The following is a 20,974-nucleotide window of genomic DNA, read 5'->3' as shown; positions in this document are numbered from 1 at the left end:
CAGGTGGTACTACATTCAAACTTTACCTAACCGCCGGCTGGAAGGCTAGGCGATGTAGAAGCAAACGATCATGCGAAAAAACAGGGTGACAATACTATGAAAGAGTTGCGTACATACAGGCATGGATAACGAGCGGTAAGCGTAGGATTGTAACTGGCTAAACACTAGGCTGGGCAGAGCTAGGTTCGGCTAAAATTTTGCACCGGCAATTCGCCTAGCAGTGCAAGGCAGGTGAGCAAATATTGGAGGACTATCTATACATGTACAGTAGCAAATGCGGCAGATTCAACAATTAGGTCGAAGTGTGCAGTTGTGAAGCAATAATGCGGATATTCGTCATAGGCAGGCAATACAGTGTTGAGAATGTAAAAGAAACTGTAGAAAACTAGGCACTGGTAGGCAGTGCTATTTTTAGCTGATCAAAACTGCACGGATCGGAACATTGGCAAGTATATAATTATAGGATCGTGTAAGTGGTATCGAGTAGACAATAGAAAGGGATCAGGTGCACCAAGGTGATAGGTCCAGAATGTAGTGGCTGGCGTATTTTGATATATAGACAGCAAAACTAGTTGCACGGCGTCAAGGTAGGTCAGTGCACAAATCTTAAGCAGATAGCTTGGAATGGTGTAGTTTACCAGAGTCTTGGTAGGTGCATGGCGCCGAGCGTCCGATGGGCCGCAGTATTCAGACGAGGATAAGGCGTGGAATAAAGGCTGGGCGGCATAACTCGCCCCACGGCTCCGTAGGCACAGACAGGCCTGTGCCTTAGAGGGTGCCTTTGAGGAAGGCCGGCTAGCGCCTTCCGGTGCTACAATGCACAGGAAATATACGCGGGCAGCCAATGATGTAGGGCTTGACCTCTGGAGTTGCTAGGCAACGTGGACAACAATCGTGCCGGTATGTTGATGAATCGTATACGTTGATGACGGCGTGCGCTCCCCATCCCTCTAGCGAGACATCTGGTGACCGTTCCCTGATCTGGTGGGCTCTGAAATCCTGTGACCTGGACGATGTTGGAGCGAACACTACTATCGCCCAACAGAACTCCTCTTTAAAGTATCTTGTCTGAACTTTCCGGACACCTGTATCCAGGAGGCATCCAGGAATTGAAGGGATCGCATTTGCAACCTGCAGAGACAAGGTAGATGCAGGATGACTTCATGCCCAGTAACGACTTGATGGGTCGCACCGTGGTCGTCTTCGTTGAAGACAGCTGTTGCACTTTCCCCAGAATGGCTGCTATTCTCTCTCAGGGCGACGCCAGGCAAGACACTGTATTGAGTCTAGTGCCTAGGAAGAGTGCCTTCTGTGATGGTGTTAAGCAGGACCTTGGATAGCTGACGGAGCATCCCATATCCGTTAAAGCCGCGGTCACCTCCATGTGTCCATCGGCCAGTTCCCGCAACCAGGCATGAATCAGCCAGTCATCCACATAAGAGTATACGTGTATGCCCTGTAGATGTAGATGGGCCACCACTGGTGCCAGGCATTTCGTGAACACTCTGGGGGCAGACTTCAAGCCTAAGGGGAGGGCCTTGAACTGATAGTGCTGTCCCTGCACCACGAAACCTAGAAATGTTCGTTGTTTCTTGTGAATGGAGACGTAGAAGTAGGCGTCCTCCAGGTCCGACGATGTCAAGAAGTCTCCTCTTTTCCGTTGGCCGAGTACGTGCTGCAAGGTGACCATCCTGAATTTTTTGGACTTTATTTGTTCAGACGTTGTGGGTCTAGGATGGTCCTCCAGCCCACCGTCTCCTTTCTGACCAGAAACTGAGGTATGTGCAGCACCCGACGGGTAACTGTGCGGCGGGGTCCGCGGACATCTGTGTTGAAACTCCAAGTTGTGTCCTTGGGTGAGAGCATCTAGCACCCATCTGCCGGTGATCTTTCTCCACTCGCTGACGTACCTAGTCAGCCGGCCTCCTGGGGCACAAAAGTGGGGGCCCCACATCGCAGCAGTTTTAGGCTTGCTTCAGCACTGGCATCCTGCCCTGCAGGCAGCGCTGTCCTCCGCCACCGTAGGCCTGGGAACGGCCTCCGTAGGCTTCGTGAGTTGTAGATCTGGAAGGCTGACGGTACGATGTGGAGAAGCCTTTTGAAGACTTGCTCGAATGGAGGAGCGAAAAGAAGACCGGTGCTGCTGGAGGGTGCCCGGGGAATGGGCTATCTACGTTTTGATGTCCTGGAAGGACTCAATGACATTCCCAAAATAGGTTCTCTCCGAAGGGCGTCCAGCACCTTCGCTTGGACCTCCTGGTGGAAATTTGTGGCATTCATCCAGCCTTGGAGATGCAGACAGACACTGTTCCCCATTTGCCAGAACCCAGTGTTGGCGACGTCCAATGCCACTGTGATGGCGTAATCAGATGCTACCTCCCGTTCCTGGAAGAGAGTGATTGCCTCCATTTTATCTGGGAGGAACTCCAGAATAGGCTCCAGCTTGTACCACAACTCCCTTTCATACCCGGCTAGGATCGCCAGTGCATTGGCCGCCTTTATAGTGGACGCTGCAGTGTAAATCACCTTTCCAATGACGTCCATCCTCTTCCCCCTCACTTTCCAGAGGGACAGAAGAGGACGACAGGTTGGCTGACCGTTTCCTCGTGGCCGCCGATACCTCCGAATCCGGCGATGGCTGCAACTTCAGGAACTTGGACGCCAGGTCCGGCACCCGATATTTCTTCACCAGCCTATCCCGTTTTCCTGGAGCCATGCAAGGGTTCTTCATGAGGGCCAGGCCCTCTTCCCAAATGTCGTCCAGAAGCGGCACCGCCATGACAGTTTTCCTCTTGGTCTTGCGCCTCTGGTACAAGAAGCCATCCTTGGTTTCCTGTGGCACTAGCTTGGAGGCTCTGGAGATCCTGGAGTGGAACGATCCCACCTCATCTGGTGGGGACACCCTATTTGGAGCATCCAAATGTGGAGATTCGCCTTTCACTGCAACAATATCCTCATCGTTGTCAGTCGTGGCCGTATCTGTCCCTGTATCTTGGTCTGCTGGGGGAGAAGGGAACTGACGTGGTGGCTGAGGTTGAAATGGGGCCGGAGGCATCCTCATCTGGATCTCCGACACCAAGGTGTGCAGGGTGGACAGAATGTCCCTCAGCTGAGAAGGCGGAACAGGAAACTAGGCCCTGCGCCATAGTCACCACCGTCGTCATCCTCCTCAACACCCTTGTGGGCCGTGTGTAAGTAAATTCCTGGTCTTCGTCGTCCGTGGGCAAGACCTCCATGGCTTCAGCGATGGCCCGTGGGGGCTGCATTGGGACCTCCACGTCCCTTCCCCGTTCCACTCCCTAAGGGTCTTGAACCAGGGCCTGAGCTGGTTTCCCCCCTTCTGGCATGCCAGCAGACTTTGCCAAAGTCACTGTGGTGGTGATGCACCTGGGGGTTAGGGACACCTGAGCTGCTGGGGCTACCTTTGGAGGATCAGCGCCCTTGGCTGTTGTGGCAGTCGACGCCAAGGTCTTAGTCTGTGCCAGTGGAGCCTGCTTGGGCTGTTCTGCCTTCTTCTGCTCCATCAGTGGCTTCTCAGATTGCTCATGTAGTTTAGGTGGGGTAGATTTCCTCTTCGAAGAGGAGTTCAATTGCCGGCTGGCAAAGGGGGCGGAAGGTGATGTCGATCACGCCCTATCCACCTTGGGACCCAAAATCCACAGCAAACCTGGTGGACTCGGACTTGCGGCTCTTGGCCTCATCTTGGGCACCCACGGATGAGGGGCCCTCAAAGGACTTCGAAGACTGCTATTCGGACCGGCCGGTCCTGGGTGAGGCATGCCCGTGCTGGGAGCACGGTGCAGAGGCCTTGGTGTAAAGCCAGTCTACTGGGCCCGTTGTTCTTCTTGGAGAACCCGAGGCAAAACTAGTACTCCACTTCCTTGTGGTCCAGGTGCAGGCAGTAGAGGCATTGTAGGTGCCTGTCTTTCACAGACACATTGCGAGGCCCGCATTTAGTGCAGGGCCTGAAGATTGACCTTCTCTCCTTCTCCTCCGTCATGGTCATTGGGTGCAAAGTAGTCCCAAAGGCCTTCTAGAATCTTCGACGATCTTTGCCCTTGAGGGGCGTGGAACTTCACGACAACGGATCTCCTTTGTCGGCATACTGGTTTCTTTGAAACAAAAATAGAACTTTTTCTGTCAAACACACAAAAACATAAGAGCTCAGAGACCATACTTAAGGACTCCCAACACTGAAGCGTGCAGTAAAAAGATGAAGATGACTGCCAGAGCAGGGGCTTAGAGAGAGGACTGTCATTGAATGGGGGCAGTATGACCCAAAGGACAGCGATTGTTTTAAAAGGAGGGTTAGGGAGAATTGTCATTTCTATGCCAATTCCCTTTAACCTTAGAGAACCCCAGCTCTTTAGCTGGACTCATTGATTTTAAAATTTTACTCCAGAGTGGGACCTTTTTCTCACTCATTTGTTTTCCCGATTATGATTTACTGTTTGATGGAGTCTGGTAAACGCCATAGGAATCCGCTTTTGTATTGTGACAAAGCACCTTTTGTGCAGTGCCACTGAGAAGTCCCCTAGACTTCTCAATGTTTAACTACATTTTCTTGGGTGAACTAATGTTCCCAAGAATAGTAAGATGACCCCCGTCTTACTTACCTTTACTTTATGCGTCTAGGACACACCAGCCTATGTGGAGTGCTGGGGGTTACCTAATAACTCCTTTAACCCATTACTCACGTAACATTTTGTTACACTAACTCATCTGAATGGCTGGTGGCAGTGGTTTCTTTTTTACTACCTAGTGACAGGTATCTGCAGGCTGATACCACAGCTGCAGTGCTGCACCCAAGGGTGACCATTTTCTCAGAATGGCCCCTGTCTTTTTCGCCATTTCTTGTTTGTTAGTTTCGTCTAGGCTTTTACTCTGTTTGCATCAGCTTGAGTCCTTTGTGTAGTTTGCTTTGGCGGGCTTCAGCCCGGAAGCCCGCCCAGGCTGCAGTGTGTCTGGAAAGGCAGGAAGTGAAGGAGGGTCCCGAAGCTTCCCTGTCCTATGTCTCTAGGTGTGCCCGAGTGAAACCAGTTACAATAGGCCGGTGGGCTGGCCTAGAGAACAGCCACCCTGCTGTGTGAATGGGAACTTGCATAAATCGCTAGGTTTTTGGGACTAAGAGCAGAGTTTACCACTTGAGAACATCCGAAGCAGAAGATGAGAGAAGACGCCAGCAGCACCCTTCGGAACCGCGAAGTGCCAGGTGAAGCACTGCAGCTATGCTGACCCAGTTTTCGAATAGACAGGGAAGACCCATAAAGAACAACTTCTTCCCTTAGGCTGGTGGTACCAACTAGCCTCGAGACAAACTATTTTGGTACAACTCCCAACTTGCGACTTTCCTAGGGTGCAGAAGTCCAATACCTCAACCATCTGTGAGTGCATTGTCTGCCGAAGTCCAAATCTGGCCAGATCTTCGTGGGCATCCAGAGGACCCTACAGAAGCAAGAGATCCACACCCAGAGTCCCATCACCAAAGTCCAGGACCGAGGGATCAAGGAAATCCTAACCAGAGCTTTTTCATTCTTCATTGGCGCTTAGAAAAAGGCTCCAAAACCACAAGAGCTGCTGAATCGACGTAAATCCATTGCTGCAGAGGCCCTCTCTCGAGTGCTGCCGCAGGAGCCTGCCAAACGTTGTCCTTTTCGTCACCACAACCAAAGACCATGAACAAGGGTCTACTGCACTGCATCATGAAGGCAACCAGCTGGACAACTGCCTTCATTTTCAAGGTACTGTGGGGCATGGGGTATATTATCATTTTACCATTTGGGGTGCTTCTTATCTTTGGGAGTGCGATTCAACCCTACACTAAGTTGCCATCAACATACCTGCATTAGCCTTACAACTTGTGCTGTCTAAAGGGGACTACTCTTGATTTGCTGTGATTTTCCTTTTGAACACTGACTATTTAAGAACATTGTCCAAAAAGATGCTCATCAGAACTTTGACTTTGTCCACTTACCTTGGTGGTCCTGACTCCCGAAAGGCCTCCTTCTGAACCCATTGGCTTTGGTCAGTACTTGTTCCCTTTCCTGTTTTAATGTTGAACACTTCAATGCTGGGATAATAGACTGCCTGCATCCCTTTGGGAGAATCTAACCAGAGCTTTTTCGTTCTTCACTGAGAATCGAACTTATAACCCATCAGTCTATTCTAATATAACCCTAACCTTTCCTTCCTTAAAAGCTCAATATTGCAAAGGCGATACTATATAAATGCTATACTGACCTCAAATGGCGTCACCTCGGTGCGGGAACATGTTTAACATATGAATGAATTACTCACCTGCTTTGTCACTTTTTGAATTGAATCCCAACTGAGGATTAATGTTACAGCCAATTACTACTTTTTAAAGAATGCTTTAATTATCTTCGTGTATAAATAATTATAACTTTAAGTGTTACTTGGATACCTGTATTCACTGGTTTCATTGCACATCTCTACAGCTCACATTACCCCTCTTAAGATAAGCCTGGCTGCTCAGTCACACTATGAACTTGTGTAGGACAGACCTATATTAAAAGGTGGGTTACCTAATACCAAGAGATAAGTCTTGTGTAGTCGCACAACAGTTGGACTGCACTAATTCTTACCCAAGAAGGAGAAATGTTTTTAAGTGAAAGTGAAACTATTTTCTTTTACCGAGAATATTCATGAGCATGTGAATCCATGCCAGAACCCATGCTGGAGAAGCAAGAACTCTAGAAGACTTTTCAGAAAGGCAGTAAGCAGTTCAAGGTAAGCAAGAACCTAACCTAACACATTTAGAATGGCAATATGCAGTTTAAAGGGGAGTAAACTCTATCGGTAAACGTTTACACTTCTTAATTTTTAGGAATAAAGTAATACCAACCATGTTACTTTCGAGAAGAGTGGAACACCATTCAAACGTAAATAAATAACTTTGTATACTTTTCAGAGGGGCTAAATGCAACTCACAGGTATGTAAGCACTCTAATACTTTGTAACGTATTCTATTTCAGAGATCCAGTTACAGCACTAACACCTTACCAATTAAGTACTTTGCATTTGTATTTTATTTGTATATCAAAGGTGAGCACTATATAAACTATAGCATTATAGGTAATAATATACAACATTATCTACAGTTAGCATATGGAATTTAATTACAAACGCAAGTAGGGTAGCGAGCTAGAGTCCTGAGGTGGAGGTGGTGAAGGAGTTTAGTCTTGTGCGGTGGATAACCAAAGTTTGTTTTTTAGTTTGAATAAGGTCGGAGAGGATTCAGATCTGATGGTTGGTGGAAGCGAGTTCCATAGTATGGAAGCAAGGTTTGGGAAGCTTGCACCACCTGCTTTCTGCAGTTTGTATCTGGGGATGGTCAAGCAGTGTGCTTGGGCTGATCTGAGTAGCCGGGTAGGCAAGTACTGAGAGAAGCTAGGTAGATGGGGGCCCGATTGTTCAAACATTTGTGTGTGAGGGCGAGAGATTTCAGAGATATTTTTTGTGTTCCTGAAAGCCAGTGTAGAGTTCTCCTTATTTTGGAGAGGTGTGCAGATCTGGCGATGTTGAAGGCTGCTCTAATGGCATTATTTTGGATAACCTGGAGTATATTTAGGTTATGTTGTTTGGTCCCTAGAAAGAAGATATTGCAGTAATCTAGTTTGGACATAACCAATGTCCTGGCCAGAGTAATGCAGTTCTGTGCGGATAGGAAGGGGCGGCATGCTGTGACAAGCTTATATGTGTACGCGGAGGCAGAGACAACAGCATTAGTTTGTCTGTGGAGTGATAATGTGGAATCAAGATAGATTCCTAATGTTTTGTTGTCAGTAGACTCTTTAATGGAATTGCTGTCAATGTTGAAGGTTTTGAAAGTTGGGTCAAGTCTATTCAGCCGATGTTGGGACCCCAGGATGAGAAGCTCCGTCTTGGCATCATTGAGACAGAGCTCATGTTGGGCCAGCCAGGCTTGAATGACTTGATAGATAGCGTTCAGTGCTTTAGAGTCCACCTTGTAATCACCAGTGATGGGAATGAGTATCTGGGTGTCATCGGCGTAGTTGGTATAAGTGACACCCAGATAATCAAGTACATCGAACAAAGGTTTGGTGAATACATTATAAAGCGTTGGTGAGACGCAGGAGCCTTGAGGCACCCCACACGGCACTGGTGTCGGATCCGCAGATGCAGTGGGTGAGAATACCCTCATGTGTCTATTGTCCAGGGAGGAACTAATCCATTTGGTGGCTTTCTCAGAGAAGTGGGCAGCTGATTTCAAGTGACAGAGGATTTGGTGGTTGACCAAGTCAAAGGCTGCCGATAAGTCAAGGAGTAATAATAAGGCCATTTTGCAATTGTCTTTTAAGTCCTCAATTTGAGTTTTGAGGTCTAATAGGGCTGTTTCCGTCCTGTGCTTAGGTCGAAAACCAGATTGTCTTGTGCCAAGTAGATTGTTGGTTTCGAAGTACTTCTGAATCTGTAGATATGCTGCTCCACCCAAGATTTTCAGTCGGAATGGGACCATGGTGATGGGTCTGTAATTGGTAGGTATACTAGTGTCAAGGGTAGGTTTTTTCAACAAAGGAATGACCTAAACATCCTTAAGGTTGTCAGGGACCATGCTCGAATGTATTGAGGAATTGATAAAGGTGGTGATGAAAGGGGCAAGTTCGTGTGCAGATTCCTTGATGATAGGGGCAGGGCAATAGTTACCCTGACAATCTGAAGGTTTCAATTTACTAGTGATGCTTTCTACCTCTGGTAAGCTCACCAGCATGGAGGTCCTTAGGGTCCAGTAGTCTGAGATTGAGGTCACCAAGTAATAAGACTTGGGAGTTTGGTTTAGTATTGTCGGTGTGGATGGACATGTCATCAGAGAATGAGGAGAGAGGGCCTGGAGGTCTGTAGATGAGGTGCAATGTGGCTGTGTTATTGTGGGATAGAGAAGGTTTGACTGATAGGGACTCAGCAGAACTAAGTTGTGTGTTAGGAATTAATCTCATGTTGATGTCTTTGTGAATAAATGCAACGCCGCCTCCTTTAGAAAGGTTGGAGTTGCGGTCGCTTCTGATAATAGAGTATCGGTCAGAATCGCTAATGATAATAGAGGACCGGAGGCTGTATGTAGCCAGGGTTCCGTGATGGCGATGAAGTCAAGGTTTTGTGAAGTGATCTGTAATGTCAAGAGTGTGGGCTGGAAGGGATCTAGCATTAATGAGAGCTCCCTCTACCTCTTTATTTTTTTAAAGGGGTCTTGAGGTTGTCGGGCTGTGCCTGGACAGTCGGAGGCGGGGTAATGGTTAGGCGTCAGTATTATGATGGAGTCGTGGTATGGGAAGGAATCTGGATCCCAATTTGTGGTTTCTCAGGTAGAGCGAGCAAGGTTGAATGGGAGTGGGTTTGGTTGCAAAGTGTTGTAACCAAAGGGCAGGTGAGTTAAGGTAGGGATTGGTTGTGTGGAAAAGGTTGGAGTTTTGGGCGTTACTGTGGTTAGGCAGGATGGTCGTAGTAGTATGGTGAACCAAAGGTTTGAGGACAGGGTTCATGGCGGGGTGCAAGGTAATAGGATAGTGGAAATGGGTCTCGATGTAATGTTGCGCGAGGAACTGCATGTACAGGCCGGAGGGGCAGCCATGACCAAGTGTACAAGGAGGAGGCAGACAAAGAGGTGCAACAACATAGCGAGACGCAGATGCACTGTAGGCTGGCTAGTTCTAAGCAAGGCTGGTAAAAGCGCAGCAGTGAATCAGTCACTGTCACTATCATTAGTTAAACACAATGTTGAGATAAATGGAGGCAAACATTCTAGAAAACGCTGACACAGTCCCGCGCAAGCGTGAGATAAGGTGGGAGAGCAGTGGTTCTAGTGCCCAGGACAGTCGCTATCACAGGAGTAATAGAATAGGAAACAGCGGTGCTTATGATCATTGGTACGGAAGATAGCTTTGTCACAGCAATTCAAGTGCTCTACGACAATTTGTATTTAGTATAAAAACACAGATGTTGTATAGGACACAAGATGTGACGGTGAGTCTTGATGCCACGCAGTGGTAGCATATACAGGGAAACATGCAATGAAATGAAAGTATAAAGTAAACGTGCACAACAAATCGGTGGCAACAGATATGGCGGTGTCGCTGCTTCATAAAGTATAAAATGTACCGCGAATAGTCTGGATTAGTACTGCGAATACATGTAATGCTACAGTGAGTGGTTCAACGTGCGCTCTGTAAATCAGGGCAACACTTGTTATAACTACACAACTCGCCACTCTAGCCACACAAGACTTAAAATATTACCCTGAGCCACATAGTACCTCAGACTTGCACAAGAGCTTCAAGACGGACGCCTTCACGATGCAGCAGCACAGGACCCAGTCTCTGGATTCTTGGTTGCAGTGATTAAAGAACGGACACTGGATGGGAACTTGCCACAGCAGTCGACAGAAAAGGCTCCCAACAAAGGATTTTCTGGTGCGTCTTGCGGCTCTTTGTATTTGGTGCCCTTTTCAAGGTACCAGATGGACAATTGCTGCCAATCAGATTCGTCTCACTAATCTGGTTCTGCACTCTGGTGAGGGGACTGCAAGGAGTCGAATCTCGTTTCTGGAGGACAACGAGGGGACCAGAGAAGTTTCAGCACGGATCGGACTTTGCAAGATTATGCACAGCACTCGAGGTCCCATTATATTGGTGGATTGCAACCCAGGAAGGTCACAGCACATCCTGGGAATGTTCGTTTTGCAGGTCGACTCAAGACTAGCGAGTTTAACCAGCCTCTGGGTAGGGGTTGTCATCGTCTTTGGGACCCCCAGGTCTCATGGAAGGAAGAGTCAGAACAGGCTCCTGTTACACAGCAGGCATCACTGGTACCTGGAATCAGTTCTAGCAGACTTCTCTTAAGATTCAGCTCCAGTGGTCGACTGATCTTCAGCTTCCAGAACACACACACAAACAGCAAAGTCTACCCACAGTTTTCCGAATGGACGGCTGGCTGTCCAATCAGGATAGCCAGCTCCCTAGTATTAAGTGGTTCCTTTTTTGGCACATCAGAAGGCAAAGGGCTGCAGAGTTCCTGACTCCTACCGAACTTCCTGCCCTCACAGACAACCTGGAGCCTCGGTGGGATTCACAAAGGGTTCCTATTGAAGACAAAACTTCAATCAGTGCCTTACCAACCTAGGACACCAGAGGAAGACCCAAGAAAGGACAAGCACACTACAAATGTCAAGAAAAGAAAGAAGCCACCATTCTAACAGAAAGGCGACCCCTCCGTGTGCATTACCGCAGCTGGTTTGACAACCTGCTTGTAATATTAATTTAAAAGTCATTAAGGTTTATACACTTCCACCAGCCATAAGAGTTAGCTTGCCACAGTACTAGGTCAGTGAGAAAGGGGATGCCATGCATCTCCCCAGGACACACATAAGGTGGGGTGTGCTGGTCTCACATATAAAATGTAAAGGGGATGGAAATCCCACTCTACCCCTCGGAACAGTACTTCACCCAAGGTACATCAAGAGAAAATACAAAGGGAAGCCTAAGAGGCAACCCAGCAACACTGCCCATAAGGTGATGTGTGCTGCTATAGGAAAATGCATAAAGCCCAAGAGTTATAGGGAACTATAACTACAAACACACTATGGAGAGACATAAAAAGGTCACCCATAAAAGAGTAAAAGACAGGGTAAGTGGGGAAAAAGATTCCCACTCACCCAGGAACAAGGAAAAATAATCACAACTCCAGCAAGATGATATGGGGGTTTCACCGTGGAGGTAGATTTAGCACTCAAATGAAAACATCTTACCCAAAAAGAATCTGCAAGTAACAAACGCAGACCCTCCTCTTTTATGGGGTCTTGCAAGGAACCTAGGCCCCAATCAGAGGCCACCCAATCAGTGGAGGTTTCCACAATCAAACTAAGCAGGCATTCTCATTCAGATGTGTATTGAAAATGGATTCCAGACACCAACATGAGGGATCCTAGTCAGGTGATCGGGATGGTAGCACCCTCTGCTTCGATGACAGACCAGAAAATTCTGGAAAAGGTAGGAGGGAATATGCAGGATGTCTGTTGGGACTGATTTTCTATACTCTGGCCTGGTGGACAGATGTATAGAAGGCCAACCTAGTATGCTGAAGGGTACAACTCTGGGAGACAAACAAGTTCAAGGTAGCAAGGCGAGTGCTCTAGGCCAAGTCTAAAGAGGTGGTGAGCCTGCAAGAGGTCCACAATGAGTACACAGTGAAACGGTCAAGGAACACACTTCGACAATTGTGTATAAAAACACTACTTTTGGCCAAATAACCGTGGCAAATTACTACAAACAGGTAATCACATAACACTAACATTAGATACATATACACAATCACTGGAGTAGGGCACAACACATACCAACCCCCTTAAAACAAAAAGGTACAGATTGGGCACTACAGGTCCACAGAGATTAAATCCCAACTTCAGAAGTCCACCCCTAAGAAGTATGGGGCCTTGGGCCCAAAGGATCAGCAAAGTTCCATACAGTTTTGTGATGCTGGGAAAAATGAATGTAGGGTCTCTGGGGTCCAGTGAACAGTTCCAAGGGTTAATGGACAAGTTAATCTAACAAACGTGTCCCCAACTTTCGGAGTGCTTGTGTGAACAAGCAATGTCAAAGTCAAACAATCAAAAGTTATCAAAACATTTAAGAGGGAGTTAGGGGTTCAGGCAAATATCGCTACAAGTCACCGCCCATGTGACGATTCTTCGTAGGACTTGGCAGGTCTGCTGGAGAGGGTCCAAGGTCACACTTCCTGCCGTCAACCTCAGCCCTGGATCCCCAGGGGTTGCAGGCTCAAGCACTTCTCCAGTCGGCGACTAATGCTGGTGCAAAGCCTTGCAGTTGAAAAATGGAAAAGAACTTGATGCAGGGCCCTCTCAGGACAGGGCTGGATGCAGATAAGCAGTTTTGGGAGGGGGGGCGTGGCTTGGAAGCCATGTGAAAGGACGTGCCTGTACAGGAGCTCCCGCTGATCCGTACATAATCCGACTGATACCGCGCAAGGACCGCTGTGATTTGGCGGAAAGTGGGAAGACTGAACATGAAGTCCGGCTGCACGCGAGGACACATTTTTACACGGGTTTGTGGTGCGCACGTGTACTTAAGAGCCGAATGAAGCACTGGTGGCGAGATCTCGACGGACGACAAAATGGCCGCCGCCGCTTGACGAAGGGACAAAGGAGCGGTAGATTGGGACCACAGCATACGTGCGCCCTCTCAGCGGAACAAAGGGGGCAGCGCGACCCTGCCTATCTGGGGGGAGCGCCGTACAACAGCGGTGCCTGAGGCTGTCGGGCGAGCTGGGACTCTCAACTGAGTCGTGGTGTATGGGCACGGTGCCTCCCAGGCCTGGACCGGAGCGCGGCCAGAAGGACGCTCCTGACTGGAGATATGTCGAACAAACCTCTGAGGGCGAAGAATAAACAGCCTACGCTCGACGAATACGCCAAGACGTCGCCCGGCCTGGAAGGTGCCAGGAGCAAGGATAAGGCTCAGACCAAGGAGATGGCCGCCGGGGGTGCGAACCACGAGGTCCTCGCTGCGATCGCAGACCTGAAGGCGACGTGGGAGACCAAGCTCCAACTTGCTGTGGTCGAATTGAAGACTGCGTTGGAACTACAGGTCGGGGCGGTGCAGGAGGACGTGAACCTCCTGAGGCAGGATGTACGAGCCCTGGCTGAGCGCACGGAAACTCTGGAAAAGGAGATGGGCCCTACTGCGGCGGACTGCACTGCATATAAGCGCGATATCCATGCCCTGGTGCAGCGGGTGGGTAACTTGGAAAGTAGGGCTGAAGAGGCGGAAGGACGCGCTCGGAGAAATAACGTTCGCATCGTGGGCCTGCCGGAGGGGGCTGAAGGCCAGAATCCCACGGAGTTTGAGAACTTGCTGCTGCAGGAGATCACTGGGGGAGCCCTGTCGCAGGGGTTTGCGGTGGAGAGGGCGCATAGGGCTTTGAACAGAAGACCACCGCCGGGGAACCCACCTAGGCCTGTGATCGCCAAGATCCTTAACGATCGGGAAAGGATCCTTGAGCACTTTCGTAAGGGGGGCACCATACAGCGAGGAGAGGCGACCATTACTGCTTACCCCGATTACACCCTGCAAGTGCAGCGTAGTCGCATGAACTTTGGGGCGGTCAAGAGGCGATTGCGGGCAGCGGGGTACAAGTATATGTTGCTTTACCCGGCCAGATTGAAGATATTCTTCAAGACTAAGACACTGTTTTTTGACACTCCGGAGGAGGCCATGGAATGGCTCGATGCACAAAATTGTCCTCAAGAGCCAGATGAGCGGATGGCGGATGGAACGGGAAGAGATAAGTGACGCTGCGGGCCCGGTTGGGCTATGAATATTGGGACTGGAATATAGTCGGTGGGACTTTGTTATGGTAGTGTATTCGTTAGGACTTTGAAACATGGTCCGTGTGCGCGGATACGGAAGTGTGGGAGGGTAGCCTCCGGGGGCTGTTCTTTGTACCCCAGTTTGAGCTTAGGTTAGTCACGGTGTGTGGGGTGACACCCTGTCGGGTTCTCTACTTGGGTTCCAGAGAGAACCGAACACAGGGATGCCTGAGATCCAGGGATGGAGCTGGGCAGTTGGTTGGGTTAGGGGGGTGGGGTGGGTCAGATTTTATATGAGCCTGGGAGAGAAACTGGGGATGGGGGCCCTTGCGGTAGGGGGGAGGCGAGTGGACCTGGGAGAGGGATGGGAGCTACTGATACATCATGGGGGACCTTAGGATACTAACGTGGAACGTTAGAGGGCTTAACAGCTACCTTAAGCGTAACAAGGTCATGTTGTACCTAAAAAGACAAAAGATAGATATCGCCTTGTTACAGGAGACACATCTGACACGGGATAAACTGGAACTGGTGGGGAGAAAGTGGAGAGGGACAGTAGTTGGATCTACATATTCTGCCTATGCTAGAGGTGTGCTGATTTGGGTTGCACCACATGTCCCGTTTAAGCTACTTGGGGAGTCTGATGGGAGGCTGGTCATGGTAAGGGGGCTTGTAGAAAATAAAGTAGTGTGCATTATAAATACTTATGCTCCCAACCGTGACACGGCGACATACTTTAGGACACTGACCACTAGACTGGGTGAAGGGATGGGGGGTCCTGTGATTTGGGGAGGGGACTTTAATTGTGTACTAAACCCCAAAGAGGACAGGTCGGATGACAGGGTGGACAGGCCCAGCCCGGCGGCTAGGGTACTGCAGGCGCTGCTGGTAGACCTTGGCCTGGCAGACGTGTGGAGGACGAGACACCCGGGCGTGAGGCAATACTCGCATTACTCGGCCCCGCACCAGTTACACACAAGGCTAGATTACTTTTTCGCCACGCCGGACGTCGTCGCGGAGTGTGACCAGATAGACTACAGGGCGAGAGTCCTTTCGGACCACTCGCCCCTGGTCATGCGTTGGCAGCTTTGTCCCCCACGAGCGCGAATTCCAACATGGCGCCTTAGGGCGGAAGCGCTCAGGGACCCAGTCTTCAGAGAGGAAGTGAGGGAGGAGATAGTTGCTTACTTTGAAGCGAACACAGGCAGCGTCAAGTCGGCGGGTACTTTGTGGGAGGCCTTTAAGGTTGTAATGAGGGGGGTTGCCATTGCTAAATCCAAGGGATTAATGGGAGGAGTCCTGGCAGATCTGCGTAGAGCCGAGATTGAGTTGGAGAGAGAGCTGGGGGAGGGGGGGTTGGACACGGAGGAGGTCATTAATCTGCAACAGAGGTACGCAGAACATTGGGACAGGCTTTGTAATCTGAATTACAGGAAGTACATTGAGAGGTTGCATACCGGGGAGACAAGACGGGCAGGCTTCTTGCTTGGCTGTATAAGAGCGAGACCCCAAGATCCCCGATCCGATCAGTTATCACTGAAAAGGGAGTGGAGGAGGACACCCAGGAAGGGGTGAATGGAGCATTCGCGGAATATTATCAAGCATTATATGAGGATCGAGAGGGGGGAAGCCGGGAGGAGATAGAGGTAGTACTTGAAGACATAGGCCTGCCCAAGATAAGTGACGAAGAGCGAGAGGAGATGGATGCTCCGATCACTCTGGAGGAGCTGCAGGAGATTGTGCGGCAGCTACCCACTTGCAAGGCCCCAGGAGCAGACGGGTTCCCCAGTGAGTTTTATAAAGCGTATGGGGAGGAGGTGCTCCCGCCCATGCTGGAGATGTTTAATGAAGCGTTCGAGGTGGGGCGGCTGCCGGAATCACTCAGGGAGGCGATTATAGTACCGCTCCCCAAACCCAATAAACCAGGGCATGATTGTGGCTCCTACCGGCCCCTGTCGATGCTGAACCAGGACAGCAAGATCCCGACAGCTGTCCTGACAGCTGTCCTGACAGCTGTCCTGGCGGCCAGAATGCGGAGGGTAATAGGCAAGCTGATCCATCCTGACCAGACGGGCTATGTCCCGAACAGGAATATTACTCACAATCACAGACGCCTTCACAGGGTGGTGGAATGGGGGGGCAGTGAGGACAGCGAAATGGCGATAGTGGCGCTGGACGCGGTTAAAGCGTTCGACTCTGTTCGATGGCCATGGCTGCTGGCGGCTTTGGGGCAGTTCGGACTGGGACCATGCTACATGAGGTGGGCCGAGCTATTATATAGTGCGCCTCTGGCTAGGGTCCGTACGGGTGCAGTGGTGTCAGATAGATGGCAGTTAGGCAGAGGCACCAGGCAAGGGTGTCCTTGGTCCCCAATGTTGTACATACTGGCCCTCGAACCCTTAGCAGTTTACCTCCGGCAGCAGTATGATCCGGTGGGCATAGAGGTGGGAGGAGAGTGCCATCTTATATCCCTGTATGCAGACGATATGCTGTTATACCTGAAACATCCGGAAGAGAATTTGCAGTATATCTTGGAGGTATTGGAGAGGTACGCCTGGTTGTCCGGCATAGCGGTTAACCCTCAGAAATCCGTACTATTCCCGCTAGGCAGTTATGTGGGGATACCGGCGGAGAGGTTGCCAGTGCTGCGGATTCCGTGGGCAACGAGCTCCTTCCGGTACTTGGGCATTGACCTGTATCACACGACCGAGGAAGAACACAGGTATAATACTGAACTAGCTGTGGGAAAGATGGAGAGGTGCATAAGGTTCTGGGAAAGATTGCCTTTAGCTATGATGGGTCGCGGAGCTATGCTTAAAATGGTGGTGCTGCCCAGGCTCCTGCATTGCTTTAATAACATTCCGTATATGATACCTAGGAAGTTTTTCGCTAAGTTACATAGCGTGTGTAGGAATTTCCTGTGGCACGGCACGCGCAACAGGGTCGCATTATGGAAATTGCAGAACTCTTACGAGAAAGGTGGCGTGAAGCTGCCGAACTTTGAGGCCTATTATATTGCGGCGCAACTGCAATATGTGGCCAGGTGGCTTTCAGATGAAGAGACCCCCGAACATAGGCTGCTAGGGAGAGACTGTTCCCCCTTCTATCTGCGGGAGGTGATTTGGGTGACTGGCTCATGGATGAGAGAGCGTCCTAAGATGCTAGCCCTTGGCAGGAATATATGGCGGCGTGCCTGTCGGATGATGGGTGACCCCTTGCCGTGTATGCCGCAGTTGCCTCTGATCGCCCTGGCAAAGGAGGACGGGCAGCTGAGAACTATTATCCGGACGTATTGGGAGTCAGTGGGATTGATCACTATGGGCGACATCTGGCAGGATGGGACCCTGATGGAGTTCGATGAACTGGAGGCAGGGTCGGGGCTACACAGGGGTCAATATGTAACATATCATAGGGTGGTCCGGGAGGTCCGGAGCACGTGGCCCGAAACTACTTTGGCCGATGAACCGGATGCCACGCTGGAGACAATGTATGACGCATCAGAGGGTGGACACGAGGTCTCTAGGTTGTACGAGATGTTGATGACAAAGGTTGGGAAGGATTTGGGGCACCTGAGACTGGAGTGGGAAGCGGAGATGGGGGGCCCCGATGTCGGATGGGATGTGGGAGCGTGCCCTGGGGTATCACAAAAAGGCATCGAGGAACGCCAGGTTCAAGCAGATACAGCTCTATATTACGCACAGGGCATATATGACCCCCCTTAGAATTTCCAAATTTCTAGGTAGTGGGCGCCAGGCGTGCCCCAAGTGTAACGAAGAGAATGCGGACATGATACATATGTTCTGGGCGTGCCCAGTGATTGCAACTTTCTGGGGTGAAGTGGCGCGGAGGCTGGCAGGGAGGGGTATCACACTTAAGGTGGAATCGGCTTGGGCTTGTCTGCTGGGAGGGTATCCCAGGGCGCGTAAGCTTCGACATGTTGAGAAACTTAAAGATCTGGCCTATGTAATTGCCAAACTAAGGATAGCCATGGAGTGGAAGAAATGTCACAAGCCGCGAGTGGAGGTCTGGTGGCGGGGTCTCCAAAAATGGGCGGATGCCGAAACGACAGCGTGGCAAGATGGCAGTATGGCAGGGGATGAGGAAGAAATAGGCTCTCTCACGGCATGGAAGTTATTGTTAGCTGAGCTGTTTGGAGCGGGATCGGCCTCGGCTGGACTTGAGAGCGATGTGGCCCCACCGCACGGAACGGACACTGATGGCGGACACTCTACAGGCTCATAGGGGGGAGGGATGGGGATTGCAGTGCCTTACTTTTTGTTTGTTTGGTTTTGTTGTTTGAAGTGTTTTATTTATGTTTCGTTGTAATGTTGTTTGGTTGAGCTAAAATAAAAATATATTTAAAAAAAAAAGCAGTTTTGGACGACGGACACTTATGCACAGCGAAGCAAAGGGATTCACTTGCTGTGGTCAGACTTCACCTCCTGTTTTGGGTACACTTGATGCTAGGACCATGGAAATGTGCAGAGACAAGTCTTTAGGACAAGCTGAAGATCCCCCAAGTGTCAGGCCTAAATCCAGAACAGCGACACCTGCAGCACGGTAGCCCATATTCCGAGCTGGTCATCCACTGGGTGGTCCAGGTGCACTTCCCAAGGACTCTGAGCTGCCGTTGAGAAAGGATGTTCCTTCCACTCCAAGGGTTGCAGCTCCTTTGCAGGACTGCTGGAGATCTTTCACAAGACAGGGATCTACCAGTACAGCGGTAGTAGTTAGTCGCCAGGCCTCCTTCCAAGCTGGACAGGATTCTTGGCTTCTTCAGTTTGTTCCAGGATCTCTCTAGAGTGGATGCAGGGGTCCTCTTCGCTTCTTCATTTGGGTAGTATAGCTCAGTGGCAACGTGCCCGTGTTGGAACAAAGACGCAGAGCAACACCGGTTTGAATCCCAGGTCAGCGCTTGGAAACCTCTTCCGTATTAAGCGTGCTATAAAAACACAATTATAATCATTGTAAGAGATGGCATTTCCGTTAGACAATGACAGATTTGGCCCATACACACACCCGAGCAGTGGTCCATGGTCGTGCATACTACTCAGACAAACTGAAACCAGTTTGTGAATTGGGAAGAGACAGTCCCAACCCACTTCCTAGCAGCAAACAGACATAGCCCTCCAGTTGCCGCCAAAAGCCTCGGTTTTCCTGGGCACTGGAAGTCCATATTAGGATTTTCCTGGCCTCAGAGGCCAAGAAGGGTAAAACCCAGGATGGCCAAAGAACAAGTGAAAAACCTTGTGGCATGGCCATGTTTGACCACTACCCACAGTTAGTAGCCAAACGTGGTAAGGCTAAAAGTAAATGCACAAAAAAAAATTGCAAAACGTAACTGCTGCCACCATCTTGTCCATTTAGCACACCTAGATAAAAACAAAATGCTCTGAGTTTTAGTCTAGAGAAAAACAAAAAGTGTACCCTATTGTACTGCATTGTACAATGATAAATAAAAAGTTTCCAAAAGTAGTAACAAGGTAAATAGACTAAGGGAAACAAGGTCTCCCAGTACGGGCAGCCTGAAGGACATGTCAGTTTCCCCATGACAAATGAGCAAAAGCCAGTGTGGTCCCATCAGGACAGCCAGCCACTGCCCCACCCCAAAGGCCACCCCCCTCCCCCGCGTCAACAGGTTCCATTCAGGCACTCTGGAAGACAAAGGGCAGCAGTGTGTAAAACTGCTCCCCTGCTTCCTGGCCTTCTCAGACACACTGGAGCCTAGGCGGTGACACCTCAAGGGTTCCCACCAAAGGTGCAAAACACACACAGATCTCCCCCTCCCAGAATGGTAGGACCAAAAAAAGAACACACACACAAGAAATGGTGAAAAAAGAAAGGAGCCACTATGTTGGAACATAGGTGACCCACCTGTTCATAACCCCAGCTGTGAATACAGCCTGCGGTGGAAAGAAGCACAAAGGTCAGTAGAACACGTCCACTGCCACCAGCCTTAACTAAAGGGTTGTTATTGGAAGTAAACAGTTACAGGAGCATAGAGAAGGGGGGGTACTAGGCATCCCCTCAGCAGTCCTCCTAGGGTGGTGTGGGCTGATCTCGCAAAAAGGAAATGTTAGGAAGGATAAAAAGTATCCCACTATCCTTAAGAAGTCATTTTTAAGGAAAATCGATAAATATAAAAAGGAACAAAAAGGTCTCCCAGTAACACTGCACATAGGGTACTGTGTGCTACAAAGGTGAAACGGGTGCCTTTAAAAAAGGCAGAGGAAAGCAAGACTGCATAAAATAAAGTAAAACATATAGAAAAGGGTTCCCATGATTAGAGCAGAACCAAATTAATGAAAGGGAAAAAGGCTCCACCCTCATTCAGGAGAACAAGAAAAAGGTCCAGAAGTCTAGCAAAATGTGCTGGGGGTCTCACTAGGATAGGGGATTAAGCATAACATTGATACATTTTCCCCAACAAAGGCCTTTTAAAGAACCTATAGTTAATGTATACATGTTTCTTTTTGAGTACTGTGCGATAATATCACCTGCTGGTTTCCTTTTATTAGTGTGCATTTAAAGCCAAGAATAAATATTGTATTTCATACATTTCTGTCTAAATTGAATTGTGTGCTTCACTGTGTGGACTCATTGCGGGCCCCTGAC

General features: G+C 49.6%; 1 protein-coding gene across 1 annotated transcript in view; it reads right to left on the bottom strand.

Annotated features, from left to right (window-relative positions):
- The window catches only part of PSMD4 (proteasome 26S subunit ubiquitin receptor, non-ATPase 4), a 498,575-nt gene that overhangs the window by 305,769 nt on the left and 171,832 nt on the right, over positions 1–20,974 (bottom strand). The gene's annotated exons all lie outside the window — the stretch shown is intronic.

The sequence above is a fragment of the Ambystoma mexicanum genome, chromosome 1p (genome assembly GCF_040938575.1).
Source record: "Ambystoma mexicanum isolate Mex_15411 chromosome 1p, UKY_AmexF1_1, whole genome shotgun sequence".
Lineage (NCBI taxonomy): Eukaryota > Metazoa > Chordata > Amphibia > Caudata > Ambystomatidae > Ambystoma > Ambystoma mexicanum.
The sequence above is the reverse complement of the archived record's forward strand: the minus strand, read 5'-3'. Positions and strand labels throughout refer to the sequence as shown.